Genomic DNA, 17,395 nt, shown 5'->3' with positions numbered 1-17,395 from the left:
CCAACAGCATAGTCCTAGGCATGTAGAAGTAACTCAAAGTATTCACTAGGGCTTCCTGCCTAGAAAGGGTATTTTCTTCTTCAGAAAGGGGACTGATTGTAATTAAAAATGGTGAAATGAAGAAGTAGAGGAGGAGATTATAACTTTGCATTATCAAGGCAACATTCCTTTATCCACCCTGAATTCAAATCAAAGGGATTCCAAACAAGCTTACAGCCACAGCTACCTCATTGATCATATGCCACTAGTCTTTGTAGCACACAACACTGAATTGCTTTTCCCTGAGGGAAACTGTGTCTCCAGGTGTGCTAATAATAAAATTAATAGCTTAGAGAAACTGCTTGCTGCTGCTGCTGCTGCTGCAGCAGCAGCGGCAGAGTGAGCTGATCGATTCCAGTGTTTAACTGTCCTAATACCATAGTGTATATACCCTCCTCAGCTACTGGTGAGTTACATGCAGTCTCACAGCTAATCAATATTTCCCTGATTTCAAACAAAGCAGCAGGTTCAGGATTAGAAGTCTTTCTGAATAAAAGATGTATGGTAAAACTGTCAAAACTCTTTCGCTATCATCTTAACATGAGAACAAGAAATTGAAGTCTGAACCACAAAGACAGCAAATGACATTATGCTTCATGTACACTGATTAAGCTGCTATTACGAAACAATTGCTGGTTGATCTGCACTTTACATTAATAGTACCTTAACAGTGCAATCCTATGGATTTTTAGTTGGAAGTAATTCCATCAGGCCGGGCTTTGGCACATACCTGTTCCAAAGGCACAACCAAAGGCTGATCTATAGCCACACATTGCCACAACAGTATAGAAACCATTTCCCTGAACTGCAGCCCCAGGATACTTTGGTAACGTCCAGATAGAGGAAAAATGTGTGTAGGACAATTGACATAATTCCCTGCACCCCAACTTGAGTGTCACTCTCTGTCCTAGGAATAGTGTTACTAGATAGCACCATGAGCAAAAACCTTCCCTGCAGTTGTGATTAATTATCTGGGCCTGGAGGGAATAAAGATATTAGGCGAATTCCAGTGCTGGGACCCTGCTTGGCGAACAGCTTTTGATTCAGCAGAGGCAACACCAATGTTTAAAAAAAGGAAGGTAATTTTCATCAAACAACCTCCTCCCACCCTGGGAAACTTTCCATAGCTTTGTGAAGAGCAGCCAAATCCCCTGGAACAGATTTTAGGGAAGGGGCTCTAGGAGGAAGCAGCAATTGACAATCTCACCTCCCCTTCTCTTATATTAGTGGGCATTTCTGCTGGATCATGATTTCAACCATGAAACTTGTATTATATAATACTAGCTAAGGTGAATAATAAAATTTCTGAATGTGAATAATAACCAGAATGAAACAAGCAAACTGTGCATTTCCTCCCAAAGTTAAGGGAAAGAAATTTAGCTGATATGTAATGAACATCACCATTAGTAGAATATAGTATAATAATATTCCAGCAAGTCCAATTTCTACACTGCAATTTGGTTTAATATGTGAAGCAGTTGCCATATGGACTGTTCTAAACCCGTACAAACCATCAGTTGTAGTGGATGTGGACAGGATTAGTGCCATTATGATGATTAAAACACAAAAGTCACAGTCAGGCAAAATCCTTATTCAGACCAATGAAAAATGTCACGAATAGTGATCAAGCATTTGTGTTATCTAGAACTTTTTATTGTAGTGTATCCTAGGCAAGGTGGGTGTGGGGGCAGAAGACAGGGGAATAAGCTTGCTTGATGTTGAAACCATGGACGCACTGGATTTCCACCCCCTTTCCTCATGGACAAAAGGCTTCCTTTGCTTCTCTCTGTGTATTAGAATGTTAGCATGCTTCAACAATGTCAGCATCATTAAAAACAAAGCACTCCGCAGCACTCCATGCTGAATCTAGGGTTACCAGTTTTTGGGAGAGGTGTAGAAACTAGAAGTTTATGGTGCAGCAGAATTGCACCGCCCCCCCCTTATTGTGCAATGTTCACATTGTGTAATCACCCTTGCTGCTTCCCGGATTAGTCTCGCAAGCGATTCCACCCAATTAGGGAATCTCCCATAGCCTATGCTTCTCCACATTTGATCATTTAATAATGCTATGAAGACAAGTCAGTTTCGCCTATTTGGTGATGTCACTGGGGGCAGATGACTCCAAACTAAATTAATAGTGCAAGTGAGTAGAAACTAAATTAATTTTCATAAAGGGGCCAAGATTGTATGCAAAAACATTTTTGGTGCTGCCAAAAATGGCAGTAAAAACTGCAATTTTCAGCTGAGCAATATAATAAAATATTATTTATACCCCACCCATCTGGCTGGGTTTCCCCAGCCACTCTGGGCGGCTTCCAAAAGAATATTAAAATACTGTGATACATCAAACATTAAAAGCTTCCCTAAACAGGGCTGCCTTCAGATGTCTTCTAAAAGTCTGGTAGTTGTTGTTCTCTTTGACATCTGGTGGGAGGGCGTTCCACAGGGAGGGTGCCACAACCGAGAAGGCCCTCTGCCTGATGAGTCTGAACACTCATCCCCCACCACCACTTTCTGAACACGGCCCAGGAGGAAGGAGCGGAACCACTGTATGACAGTGCCCCCAGCTCCCAGCCCCTCAAGACGATCCAGAAGGATGTTATGGTCGATGGTATCAAACGCCGCTGAGAGATCCAGCAGCACTAGGAAACAGCTCGCACCTTTGTCCCTAGCCCGCCGGAGATCATCAACCAGTGCGACCAAGGCAGTTTCAGTCCCGTGATGAGGCCTGAATCCCGACTGGAAGGGATCCAAATGGTCCGCTTCTTCCAGGCGTGCCTGGAGTTGTTCAGCAACCACTCGCTCAATCACCTTGCCCAAGAATGGAAGATTTGAGACTGGACGATAGTTGGCCATTGTGGCCGCATCTAAAGATGGTTTTTTAAGAAGCGGTTTAATAACCGCCTCTTTCAGCGGGTCTGGGAAGGCTCCCTCACGGAGGGAAGCATTCACCACCCCACGAAGCCCATCGCCCAGCCCTTCCCGGCTAGCTTTTATAAGCCAGGGTGGGCAAGGATTAAGGAGACAGGTAGTTGGTTTCACTCGTCCAAGCAGCCTGTCCACATCCTCGGAGGTAACAGATTGAAATTGATCCCACGCAATTTGACTAGACAGGACTCTAGCACTCTCCCACCCCGGCCCTGCTCCCATGGTGGCATCTACCTCTTCCCGAATCTGAGCGACTTTATCTGCAAAAAACTTTGCAAAATCATTGCAGGAGATCATGTGGCCCGTAATGGGCCCCGATGTAGCGGGTGGTTCCGCTAAATTGCGGACCACCTGAAAAAGTCTCCTGCTGCTGTTTTCTGCAGATGCAATAGAGGCGGTGAAGAAAGTCTTCTTCGCCGTCACTACCGCCACTTGGTAGGCTCGACGTTGAGCTCTAACCTGTGTCCGGTCAGCTTCAGAATGGGTCATCGCCACTGGCGCTCTAGCCGTCTCAACGATTGTTTCATTGCCCTCAGATCCGTGGAAAACCACGGGGCTGTCCGGGCTCCATGCAATCGGAGATGGCGCTTCGGAGCCAAACAGTCAATAGCCCTGGTTAACTCCACATTCCAGCGGGCCACCAGGGAATCAGCTGATATTAGGATGAAAGAAGTAAAAGCATATTGAGGCCACTGACAAACCTAACCATGTGCAATGTCTCTGTGTTGGTCTGAATATGAACAGCCTTATGGCTGTTCTTACAAGTCGTTACCAGATGAGTATAGATTTTACAAAATATGCTTTGAAGACAATTGGTTCCTCTTCTTGTTTTGTTTACTAAAGAGCAACCACAAGATACTGAACTGCTCAGTGCTAATTTAGACACCCCAAACACCCTCTTCAGGCATTAGTTGCAGTGAAAGAGTGAAAGTATGATGACAGTGATGAGGGTGGTACATAGAGCTCCATCCCAAAGTTATGCAGTTCCTTCCACCCCACAGTTGCCATATTGGAACATAATCTGTGACACAGGGTGCCCGCTGTATACATGGAAGCTGGCATGCCCAGGCGCAGTGAGCCTGCCGCCCATGTTGCCAAGTGCACAGGAATATAATAACCACAGAATGAAATTCTTGGAATCAAAACAGGCCACAACATTTATTGCAGATGCAAGTGGAATTTTGGCTCAGGCATCGAATATCCTAATCAATCAACCTACCTGCTGGCTGATCACCACTGGGGGACAGTCCTGGGGTAGTATTTCCCTATGACATGCATCAAATAGGAGAACCTGTCAGTTCTGCCACCTTGGGGATACTATGGCCCTCAGCCCCCATTCTGGGCTTACGGACAAATGCACCTCCCCTACGATTCCTTTAATGGGATACCTTGTTTCCTTGGAGAGGGAAGGCAGAGGCTTACAACTCCACCCCACCCCCGTCCATGACTATGGATCCTACCCAGGACCTTATCCACCAAAGTTGTGACAATTGAGGTTGGCAAAAAATTTAGTCATTCTGTCTAAAACAACACTGCAAAATCACTAGATTCCTTAAGATACTGTAAACCGGATAACAGATTTGTTGTACAACATGAATCCAAAACTATGCTGATGTGCTGTACTACATTGAGTTCACAAACACACTTGTTCTTTTATAGACATGGTAGCTGAAAAAAGCCACTTGCCTTCTATTAAATTAGGTTGCATACAAAGAACATGAAACAGAGTATGCTTTTAATGTGTTTTGTTCTCACAAACGTTAGGTATAACAAAAGGTACATTGAAAGAAAGCAGACATTTACTGACTCCTTTACAAAAGGAAACCCCTACTATATGCCTTATTTAGAGTGCAACCCTATGTTCTTGGGGAACAGTTGGGATAAAATGAAAACATAGATACTGCCAGAGGCTGGTAACTTTTGACTTGGTAGGGCTGCAATTTTTACCCTTACCATTTTCATCTCAGCAGGACTGGTACAGCACTTTTTAAGGAACCTGTGTCATTACACATGTGCAGAGTGCTATAATAATTGATAATAACAATTTTTTTTATTTATACCCCACCCATCTGGCTGGGTTTCCCCAGCCACTCTGGGTGGCTCCCTACCGAGTTGCTACTGTCTCCTCACTGAAAAACATCAATCAATCTCTGCAAATCTATGGACAGGGAACAGGGAGAGGGCCCAAGTAAGCTTTTCAGACAATATCAACTCCATGGTAACTCTTATTTAGAAATTAAGCTGTGCTGCATGACATACATTTTGTAATTAATGTATTGTTTACACCTACACATCAGCTGCCAAAAACTAAACATGCACACACAAAACGTTTAAAATGAGAGGAAGACTTCCTTCCATTTACAGTTAGTTTTTAGTATCTAAAACACCCCCCCCCTCCATGAACAAAGTATTCTAATTAACAGACATAAATGATTTCATTTGAGCTATGGCACATTACAACATAGCAGAAAATATTTGCAATGCATGGCTCAGTGCAGAAAATGTGAGGTAATACTCTTAGTTCAAATGTGTAATCATAATCACCTGCTTAAAAACGAGATTTGGAAGAATATCTTCCAGGTTTGGGGAAGGACATGGAATTGGTCAGTGTGATATCCAAACAGGCACAGAACCCAAACTTTTCATTTTAGAAATTCACTGACACAAGCTCATGCAAAAGTAAGATACAAATAACAGCAACAGCATTTTCCTCCATTCATCTGCATTCAATATATTCCGAACTTAAGCTAGATGTACGCAACTTTTCTGGAAATACTCTGGAAAATACTGTGGAATTGCACTTTGCTCATTGTCCACCCAGCTGCTGCAGCTTTAAATGAGTCAATGCAAGGAAATGGTTAATCAAAGCCTGTTGCAGTACATACACAAGCCACCTGCCATTTCTCCCAATCTAGTTCACAAAAAATAAGTGCAAAATAATTAGGAAAAATAATTACTTATTGTAGAAAGAGACTTAGGGCTAATCCACAAGTATCCTTCCTCTGATCTTTCCAGGCATGACCTGCGATTTCAAGCTCTGTATCCGAGCACTATTTTTTGTTGTTGTTGTTGTTCCCACAAAAACCCACTCTTTAAAGCTCACTTGGAACAAATGTCAATCCACAGAAAACCCATATCTACGTTTGCTCCAATTCAGCTTTTAAAAGAGTTTTTCCAGGGAAAGCTCAGCACAAAAAATAAAAAAGCTCAGACACAGAGAGTTAAAGTGCAAACCTATGACTGGAAAGAGCGGAACAAAAAGTGTGGATAAGATGTCACACTGTGTCTACTGTTGCTTACTCGCTCTTTCTTTAGTAAACGACTATATATTTGAATCACGCTTATCCCTGTAAGTGGAGATGGAACGTATGTGAATTAGAAAGAAATTTAGATACTTACAGTATTGGTTGGAGCTGGGATATTCCTAACATTGGAGTGCAACACTCCCAGAAAAGAATCCATCTAAAAAAACCCCCCACTTAGATTCATCTCCCAAAGTGACAAAAGAATAAAAATACTGTTATTCTTGAAGCATTACTGGATGGAACTGTACCATAATGAGCTTCACTGACTTTGCCCACAAATACTCTTGCAAACCCTGTATTAAAAAAAGTCTTCACTTGTGATTTCATTGTTTGCCATTGATGAAAAAGTAGGATAGGGAAAATCTATTTTTTATTTAACTGAGGATCAGTTTTAATGCCCATGAAAGCAAGGGAATAACTGCTCTGGTTTGATTCTTGAATAGCAATGGTGGTATTGTGATTCTCTACACAGCTGTTATAGCCAAACCTGCAGTAATCCGGTTGCTCCACAGCTGAGCAAAAGCTGAAGGTCAAATTCTGAACCCTTCAGCTGAGTCAAATCCTACCACAATCAATGCAGTACTGTTGAATGAAGGACTTCAGAAGGAGAGGAACATGCATTGACACATATACTCAAGTATTGTTAGCCTGATACAATAATTTTCACATGAGAAAATAACATTTTAACTTACAAAACAAGTATGACAATTCAACAATACTGAAAAGGTATAGGAGCCTCTCCTTTTTTTGCAACACATATCTCCCCCTTATTTCCTTGAATATATTTAGCATTTACAAAGGTTTTTGATAGTTCAAAGTATTATTTGGGTGTCATCCAACATTATATGAGCAGAATTACTCTCCCCCCCCCATACAGAATTACTCTTCTGCCATATACCGCCCCCCTGCTATATGGAATAGAGTTGGGTGGCATTTGGGGAACTACACAGGACAGGACAAGACAGGACAGGAGAGCAGAGGAACAGCAAGTCCTGTTGCACAAGCAGAGTTCCAATGCACAGCTAGGCACAACTAGGTATCACTGTTACCTTACTAAACTTAAAACATAATTAATATCTGTATATAGCAGAACAGTGGACAGAGGTCTACTGGCCTGCCCAACACCATTGAGTAAATTGATGAATTGACGTGAGATTTGAACTTCAGGTAACAGATCCTAGTCACTAAACCACACATTACAAACTCTTCTTTATATAGCAAAATGAACTCAATGTGCCAACTTGAAACTGAAACAAAATTTGATAACTATACAAAAAATAGCAATTTCTTTAAAATTTTCACTGCATTTGTAATAAAAAGTGGCATAGTCACTTGCAATTTCCATCAGTAAAACACAGCTTGAGTTGAGTTAGAAAGACGCATATCACTGTATGTAGCAGAAAAAAGGAATATGGTCCAGACAGCGTCCATTCATTCTCCCCAAACAAGTTGACACTGGGAAAGGGAAGTGTTAACAGGAGATAAATACTAAATAAGAAACAAAAAAAAATTAGAATAAGTAAAACACAAAAAGACATTATATTCCTTTCCCTTTCAAAGCAACTTAAAATATTGGTTAATGCAATTTATTAATGAAGAAAATAGAAGAAAAAAAGAAAAAAACTAGGTAAACTTAGGTAAAACCTAACATTATTCAATAAAATATTTTTCTAACATTCACAGCATTGCTCTGAACCTGGCATGCTAGTAAATGCAGACAATAAAAACATACTTTGAATTTTGCAGATCTGAAAGTGACGTCTGGAAATAGTGGATTTAGGCAAGTGCCTTTTCTGAAAGGTGTTAGTAACCTTTTAGAATTCTTTAAGAGTGCCGCTAAACATATGGGTAAGGGTGATCCAGTAGACCTCTGGCCTACAGTCCAAATAAGGCCCATGAAGTCATTTTCTATCAGTGACATCCACTTGACATCCACCTGATGTCATATACTCCAAAGGAACAATCAGAAGTGGGTTAGAAATATTGTAAGTAAATAATCCGAGTATATAAATAAAACTTTAGGGCTTTACAGCCATCCAATGTACCATTTCCCTCTGCTCCAAGGTGAAGTGTTCAAATAAACATTGCTACCATTCACAATGAAGACAGAAGTGCCTGGCGTGCTCTGGTCCATGGGGTCATGAAGAGTCGGACATGACTAAACGACTAAACAACAACAACAACAAACCATTCACAACATCAGTAACTGATGATAACAAAATCATCCTAGTATTAAGTTTGTGGTTGTCTGTAGTAGCACAGGAAACCATTGTTATGACTGAAACCTAAATGAATAGAATCAAGTTGCTTGGTAAGTTCTAATTCAACAGTTTCACATTGGAGTACAGTGGCACCCCGGGTTAAGAACATAATTCGTTCTGGAGGTCTGTTCTTCACCTGAAACTGTTCTTAACCTGAAGCACCACTTTAGCTAATGGGGCCTCCTGCTGCCGCTGCACCGCCGCTGCACGATTTCTGTTCTCATCCTGAAGCAAAGTTCTTGACCCGAGGTAATATTTCTGGGTTAGCAGAGTCTGTAACCTGAAGCGTATGTAACCTGAGGTACCACTGTACTTCATTAGAATTGTTTCGTGGAAGAATAGCAGCTGTCTGGTCAACAGCACTCTGCCCTGGGAGGATCAAATTCCCACTGCTCTCTGAATTTTGCCATTTCTGATGTCAGGTTTGTGTCTGGTTATGCTTTTGCATAGAGACTGATGCGTTTGCCTTATAAAGAAAGCAGAAGAGCACTGCAGGTGATGACAGCATATGCCACATTGTAAGACGAGCAGGTGAATAGGATGTTATGGCTGACATTATTAGGTCCTGTATCAGTGTCACCAGAAAGCAGAAGGTGGGGGGGAGGGGAAAGAGAGTTGGCATATGGGATTGTGGCAATGTCTGGTCCCTGTGTTACTGCTGCCTGTTACTGCTGCTGAGTAGCTGTTTTTGATTAGGCCTCTTAGCAAGGACAGACCTATGAGCCAAGGTAAGTGAGAGGGAAGTATCATTGGATATAGGCTGTAAAAAGTAAAGGATGGATTGCATGCAGTGGTTACATAAATGGAAGGCAGCTTGTACTTTTCCTTTTCCTGGTACCCCCTGTAGAGAGTCAGTGGGCTGCCCTGAACAGTATGGGCTGGGCTATACAGTACAGGGCTGTGTAGTAGGATGGGGTAGTGGAGCGAATCTTGCACCAACAGAGCTCCCTTCTCTTTATGTAACCAGTGGATATAGCACAGGCCCCCTTCTACTGAAACAAAGTGCCTCATATTCTTGAAAAAACTATGACCAACCTGTGTTACATGTAATGCTTGGACATAGTGATAAATGTATATATGGTGCATCTTAATGTTTAAAATAGCTTTTCATGGGAAATGACTGATTACCAAACCACCCCCCCTCAGCCTCAGACACACTTTCTTTACCAGACTGGACACAAAAAGGACACTGTTTAGCTCACTTAAAAGGCACGAAGGTAACAGATTAGGCTACAAGTGATATTTAGTCAGAATTTAATTAGATAAATTGGAATTTGGCCATAGTGCTAGACTGAAATATTTTGCTCCTATAAACTGTGGCATGGGAGCTTTTAATGGCCACAAGTGGCCAAGGTAGTTTTAAATTTCATATGACAGGCAGCTAATGAGATTTCTAGTACTTGTTACTTGCACCGAGACTGACAAAAACCTTTCCTGAAACCTTTCTCCCCTTTTATATATATATATAGATATGGCACACCTGTCCCATAACTGTGTAGCTAAATAGATATAAATTGTATGTATATGGCTACTATTGTATAATATTGTACTGTACAGGAAGGAAGGAAGGAAGGAATCCACATCAAAAATACATTACAGCTTCCTTCTTGGTGGAAAATTGTGCAACCTTTGCAAGAAGTGAATCCATTTCATTTCCGCATTTGTTATCTTCCAACTGGAAGAGCTCAAATAAGAATGTACACTTTGGTGACTCTCTTCTGTTTTTTGTGGTTTCTCCAGTAATGGGACACTGAAGAAAAAGCCCTCAAATATATATATAAAAAATATTTGGGAGGTGTTTTTTATCCTACTCCCTGAAACCTCTGAAAATCACTGGGCTGAGTGGCAGCCAGGTTTGTTTGTTTTTTCTTAAGCCAAGGATGCTCTTGCTAATTGTGATATATCTTAATGTAGCATCATTCCCATTGAACTGTTCTTAAAGTAGGAAGGTTTCACTTGGGAGGAGGGTTAAGATTCTATTGTAAACAATCATTCAGCAGATGATTAGGGAAAAGAAGAGTTGGGTTCCCCCACAAGGTCTCTTATAAGGAGGGAGCAACAGAGACAAGATTAGAAAAAACTAAAAAAAAAATTACTTATGGGGTATTTAAAAGCTGGGAAAGACTTCAATCAGTGTGGAGTCCATGGCTGTGTGTATTCCATACATTTAAAACATGACTTCCCCCAAAGAATCTTGGGAGTTTATCCCTCACAGAAGTACCAGTACCTTTAACAACCCAGTTCCCAGGATTATTTGTGGGAAGTCATGTGCTTTAAATGTATGGTGTGTAAACAGTGCAAATACAGTAGTGAGCTAGCTGGACCAATGGTCTGATTCATTGTAAAACAATTTCCTATGTTCCTAATGTTTTATTTTAAAATGTTTTATTACTTTATGGAAGCTTTTTTGGGGGTCCTTCAGGATAAAACCAGGGTATCCAAATCAACTAAATGAATGAATAACACATTATAAAAAAATTTCTTCCAGTAGCACCTTAGAGACCAACAATGTTTGTTATTGGTACGAGCTTTAATGTGCATGCACACTTCTTCTACTGTTCAGGCATCCATTCTTTAGCAGATGAACAGAACTTTCAGATCACAGCTGTGCTTGTGGTTCTGTGGCTCAATGTGTACGCATATTTGTGTATCACAAAACGAGGTGCAATTATTATTGGAGAAACACTGGGCAAAATGAGCAGTTATTTCTTAGGCAATCATGCTGAAATTCTAATTGTTGTGAGCATTGGTTTTGCTGCTAATTTGAAAGAGTGAGGAAACAATATTTTTCTAATATTTATGTATACTTTTATTAAAGTGGGATGTGCCTAAAACTGACAGTGTGAAAGGAATAAACTATTTTTAGGATGAAGTCAGCTACATCTTATACTAATTTCTTTTTATGTACTAGTCATTTTGACCTCTCTTGCTATCTTCTCTGCAAACATACACCCTTCACCATCAAGTTTTTAAACGTATTTAGTACATTGATATCCTGTCTTAACCCAAGGTAGCATACACGGAGTTCCCAAATGGGTTCTTATCCTAGGCACTGATCAGACTGAGACCTCCTTAGTTTCAGCAAGTTGACTGTGCCATGCACCTTCAAACCACACCCTTTGTAAATAAGAAAGGACAAAGTTGGCGCAATCAGGCACTTCCTTATTTTCCTTCTAACTCTGTCTGTTGCCTATTTTGTGCCAAGCTGAAGACCTCCTGTTATTTATCTGTGTGTCACAGTGTATTTCCTTTTATGCAAATGTGTCTTGAACTGTTTCCTATTTTCATTTTTAAAAAAAAGCCTAGTTAAATAACAAGAAAAGATGTGATTTCTTTATGCCTCATCCCATTTTGTTCTTCTATTCCTTTCTGTTTTTTTAATACCACTTTCCCACTGAGAAAGTATAGAGTGTTAATACAGAAAACAGAGTTAAACCAGAATGTCCTGTAGAGATTCACTATCACAAAGTCTAATGCTGCTTTATTGATCCCTTCCATACTGTCTCCCACAATTGTGTTAAGCCTGTGGCAAGTACAATCTCTGTACAACCAGATCAGGAGATACAAGTTAGCATCTAAGATGAATACTGCCTGGAAAAACAGGATGAAAAGATTCCCCCCCACCCCCAGAAGTGGAGTACGTTGGTATCTTTGTTATATACACTGTAAATATAGAGAAGAACTACAAAGCTGAGAATCATGTTGATTTTAATAGTTACCTTTTAGTCTCAAAGACTGGAAGAGTAGGTATTATGCTTGAATCAGTTTCAGGAAAGACTTCACAGTTCTTTTGTTTGTGGACAGGCACATTTTCCCTTTAAAGAGAGGATAATCTTTTTGTGCTGTAGAGATGTTTCCTAAATGAACAGTAAGTTTGCAGATTGTTTAATGCTGGAGCCAGTTGATGATGGGCACAAAGAAAGTTGTATAAGTTTCACAAGATATATTTCAGTGTCAGTCTTGAGTAGATTACAGGGTGCAGAATATAAACACTGCAGCATGCAATATATTCTTTACCAAATTGATTCTTCTTTCTTAATTTCTTATAACAACAAAGCTTCTCAGTGCTCCTTCTTTGCAAACACCTCACATAGGTAGATGTAAAACGTGGTTGAGCCACCTTGATGGGAGAAATCTAGGGAGGCCAAACTGCATACCGTCAGGTGAAAAGCTCCAGATTTGTAGGACAAACTAGGGCACCGCTTGATTGGGAATGATGCATTGGCCTACTTATCAGGCCAGCTGGACCATACAGCAGAAAAACCAGGAGAAAATTTTGTCTCCTGCAAGAGATTAAACAGCAGGAGAAAAGCAGATACTGGGGGAGGAGCACAGATTTAAAGGGAGGAGCAGGATTCTTCTGGCCAAGGCTCCCAAGAATGTGGGGAAGATGCTGAGGACTAAAGGTGTGGTTGATACTATTCCTTCTAGACTGCGCTCTAGAGAGAAGAGTGCCCTGACACATGCATGCATTACAGGGAAAGGTGTGATATAAACAGTATGTAGGAATGACTATGTAAATAAATGTTGAAGTGTATTTACTCGATACTAAAGGGCTCTTGAGTAGAACCACTGGCTGATGAGGTGGTGGTGAGGTGACAGTCTAAAATCCTAATTCAGTGAGGCTGCCTTAATGCAAAGGGGGATGTATCACTGCCATTGCTGGGAGTAACTATCAGAGTGTGATGTAGCACGTAATCCCCTAATAAAAACTGTGAACTGAATATTCCATGGATTGTGAGTGCTTGTGCAACAGAAGAAAAAGAAGGCTAGAGGAATGGGCACTGGGATATTAGATGTGCCGCTGTCCATGGAAGCCCAACAAATACCACCATAGCTTTTTTTCTACACAGATGGATTAATTGTAAATTTATTCTTTGTTGACTCCCTAAGGATTCATTAGTATGGACACAGCTAATGTACCATGACCTGAACCCTATACAGATGTAGCTGTGGCCTCTAGAAACAATTTCCATAATCAAGGCAACTGAAAAACATGCCATTGTAATTGCAGAAATCCCTCTACAGCCAGGCACTTTGTTTTATTTTTATAAGACAAAAGTTAAGAGTCTCAGCATTTTTTATTTCATGGAGATATTTCACTTGTCCTGCTTGCCTCTCTGTTACCCTGTGTTCTACAACCAAAGAGGAAACAGGGAACATACCCTGAACATGACACCATGGAACTCCGAGAGAAATTAATATGTGCAAGACTGTTTCGTATAACTTGGTTGCTAACTCAGCATGCTAGCCACTGTATCAACTGGTTCCCTAGAGACATAAAGACATTATCATAAATATATAGGCAATAATATTATCATTCTCCCTGAAATTGTTGACCTTCAGGCTTAGACCACTGTTATCTATTAAGCAATAAAGGGTATGGTGTTTTGCGCATGTGTATGCCATTTCCTAGATGAAGATATGTAACTCTTGTTAATAAAACACTGAGTAGCATACAATGCAGTGTTAAGAAGATTGTTTCATCAGCACAAGCATTTCTTTTCTGGGAGTTTTCTGAGGGGAGGTCATTGCACTAATGGAACTTCTTGTACTGGTTCCTGCTAGTGCAACTATTTACCTGAATCTGATCTACTGAAACATATTGTTCTGTTGTAGACCCAGCCCCCTAATTTAAAAAATCTGGTGGGAGAAGTATTCCTCTCCTGACAGTCATTGGGAGTTTGAATTTGCCAGCCTGTGAAACTGACCAATCAACATGCACGGTAAACATAGTGCCATGGGGAGGGCAGGGCTCAGGGAAAACCCACCAGGGTTTTTGCCTGCCTCATAGCAATCATTACAACATTGGCAGATAAGGCATTGGGTGGGATCCATAATAAGGAATGGGGGAGGGGGGAGGCCATATAGCATTGACTTCCCCTTCTTGGTAGTCTCTTAAAGGGTTCTTAGGGAAGGTGTTTCTGTCTGAAACCCAGAGTGGGGACTGAGGGCCATAACACTTTCCAGGGTGGTGATTCTAAGGGGCTGTTCCTACTTGATGTATGTTATGGGGCAATCCTATCTCAGAATCAACCCCAGGACTGGCAGTCAGCAGACGCGCTGACTGATTGGGAAATTACCCAATGCCTAAGCCAAAACACACCTGTAAACGTGGCCTATTTTTGTCCAAGAAAGTTGTACCGTGTCTCTGTGAACATAGCTGCAAGGCACCCAGGTGGTGGGCACACTGCGCCTGTGAACACAATATTACTTTATCATAGAAAATGTGTGATAACTGATATTTATTTTTATAAACAACAATTTAACCAATGAAACAATTACATTTGTTTGGTGACATAAAAACCAAATTATCTGGAAGAAAGAAATGCTTTATGTTCTGGGAAAAGAGATTCACACTTTTCAATTTTTACAGCTATGGATATTAAATATTGCCTTTCAGCACTTGAGCAAATATTTGCGAAGAAATTATGTTCTGATAACACTGTTGTGCAGTTTTAAGCCAATATATTTATTAGAACATTAAAATGATTTTGAAGCCAAGTTAAGTCACAAAACATTTTCAGGCTTTGGCACTGTCACCAACAAGAACTCTGAAAATCTTGTACAGTAATTCACAACTCTTTGTTCATGAGATTTAAAAAGAAAATACTGCCATGTACAAACTAACAGAAAGCCAATAGAAGGTATTCATGACTTCCTAACAAGCATACCATGGGTGGACAGAGCTAATTTAACGCTGTCCTGCTGATTCACTTTAGCTGTCCATCTACTTAGATTGAATGTAATTAGTTGGTATCAAAAATGACACAGCTTGAGCTATGGGTAAAATTTATGGGCATAAAAAGAGAAGCTCAATCAGCATGGGACACCCTCATTTCCATTCACAAAACATTAAGCTCAGTATTTTGCCCTAAATTAACTATCTGCTAATTAATACCTTATCTAAAAGATATCCTTTTCTTAAACTAGGAGTGCAAAATAATTCTCCTCAGCGTACTGTAACATAAATTCATTTAAAAATTATTCCCTAGAAGTTATGTCACAACTTATTTTGAACTAAATCTATAACAGAACACTCAACCAGAAAGTACTAAACAGTGGTACCTCGGGTTACATACGCTTCAGGTTACATACGCTTCAGGTTACAGACTCCGCTAACCCAGAAATAGTGCTTCAGATTAAGAACTTTGCTTCAGGATGAGAACAGAAATTGTGCTCCGGCAGCGCGGAAGCAGCAGGAGGCCCCATTAGCTAAAGTGGTGCTTCAGGTTAAGAACAGTTTCAGGTTAAGAACGGACCTCCGGAACGAATTAAGTACTTAACCTGAGGTACCACTGTACAGGAAACTCCCATTTTGCACATGTTCAAAGAACGTGTGCCCATGCACAAATGGGCCATTTTTGGATCTGGAAGAGGGCATGATGGGGGTGTAATGGGGTGGGTAATGCACGTTCCACAAATGCATGCAGTGACCCGGAAAGCAACCCACACACAAATTTGGGGTTGCCTTTATTAAAGTTCCATTAGTGGATGGTCTTAACTTCCTAAATATAAAAGTAGACACAGAGTAATGTATGCTTTAGCTTCCAACATTGTAATCCAGGGGTCAGCAAACTTTTTCAGTCCACTGTCCCTCAGACTTTGTGGGGGGCTGGACTATATATTTTTTGGGGGGGGAATTAACAAATTCCTATGCCCCACAAATAACCCAGAGATGCATTTTAAATAAAAGCACACATTCCACTCATGTAAAAACACGCTGATTCCCAGACTGTCTGCGGGCCGGATTTAGAAGGCGATTGGGATGGATCTGGGCCCCAGGCCTTAGTTTGCCTATCCATGCTGTAATCACACACAGACACAAAGACCCAGCTTTAGTCCTGCCTGGGGTTTTAATACCACTGGGCCCTCACATGGATTGCTGCTAGCACCCACTTCCACTTAGGATCTCAGACAGCCCTGTTGTAGTGCCATCAGCCACTCACCTCCTCCCCTGTCCACCAGACCCTTATCCAGTAGCACTGGCAATTTAATGATGGGATGGGTACCATGTTATGTTTCCAAAAATGCAATTTGACACCAGGCATTGACTTTGGGGAGACAGAACATTGCAGCTGTCTGGCATTGATTAACTGCAGTGCTTTCACTGGCCCAAATCGTAGCACGTCCCAGCAACAGTGCCAAACAGGTACCCAGACCAGTGGCACTATTCTAAAGCCTACCCCATGCACAATGGTTTAGATTATCAAATTAATGCCATGCATTAATGGAAACGTTAAACATACTTTCACACTGGAGTATTTTTATTTAAGCACAGACCCTATAAATAAATCATATTTACTTCACAGTTCTCATGTAACAAACCTCTAGCTTAGTTTCCATCCAGTGCATCTACTTAATCATAAAGTCTCATGCAAGCAAGACTCATAGGACTGTAATGATCAATAGCCTCACTCTTCAGAAACTCCAAAACTGTTTTTAACAATAGTTGGTGGCATTCAGCTAAGTTTTACACAGAGTAGACCCACTGACTTTGTTGAGACTTTATCTTGAGAGGCATCCAAACTAGAAAGAACAGGTGGACAGACAAACCACGTTCATTCAGAGTGTGTGTTTGTGTATTGACTCACTGGCCCCTCTTCATCAAGAAAAGCCATAAAAGGGATTCCCGTAAAACTGAGCCTTGTCTGAATAACATGTTTGCCCTGAATTTTGAGGTGCTCCTATTTACATACTGGTTTGTCCTTAAGCCCTGCTTTCTATGGTTTTATGGTTCTGCCTTCTAGTTTCCTCTTCAGTCCTGCTTTCTGGTCTGCTTGTTTCTTGGCTTTGACCTCCTAGATTCTTGCTCACCTTGAACCATTGCCTGTGTTTCAGCCCTGACACCTGTCTTTCTAA

At 40.9% G+C, this 17,395-nt stretch overlaps 1 protein-coding gene across 1 annotated transcript in view; it reads right to left on the bottom strand.

Moving 5' to 3' along the window:
* TENM2 (teneurin transmembrane protein 2) overlaps positions 1-12,271 on the bottom strand; it is a 696,995-nt gene extending 684,724 nt beyond the window's left edge. Inside the window, exon 1 of the mRNA XM_080995195.1 lies at positions 12,253-12,271. The gene's annotated coding sequence lies outside the window, so the exon portion shown is untranslated. The remainder of the gene's footprint in view (positions 1-12,252) is intronic.
* Positions 12,272-17,395: the final 5,124 nt, after the last annotated feature.

This window comes from Podarcis pityusensis (genome assembly GCF_964106645.2).
Source record: "Podarcis pityusensis genome assembly, chromosome: 2".
NCBI lineage: Eukaryota > Metazoa > Chordata > Lepidosauria > Squamata > Lacertidae > Podarcis > Podarcis pityusensis.
Note: the sequence above shows the minus strand (reverse complement) of the source record. Positions and strands in the feature narration are given on the sequence as shown.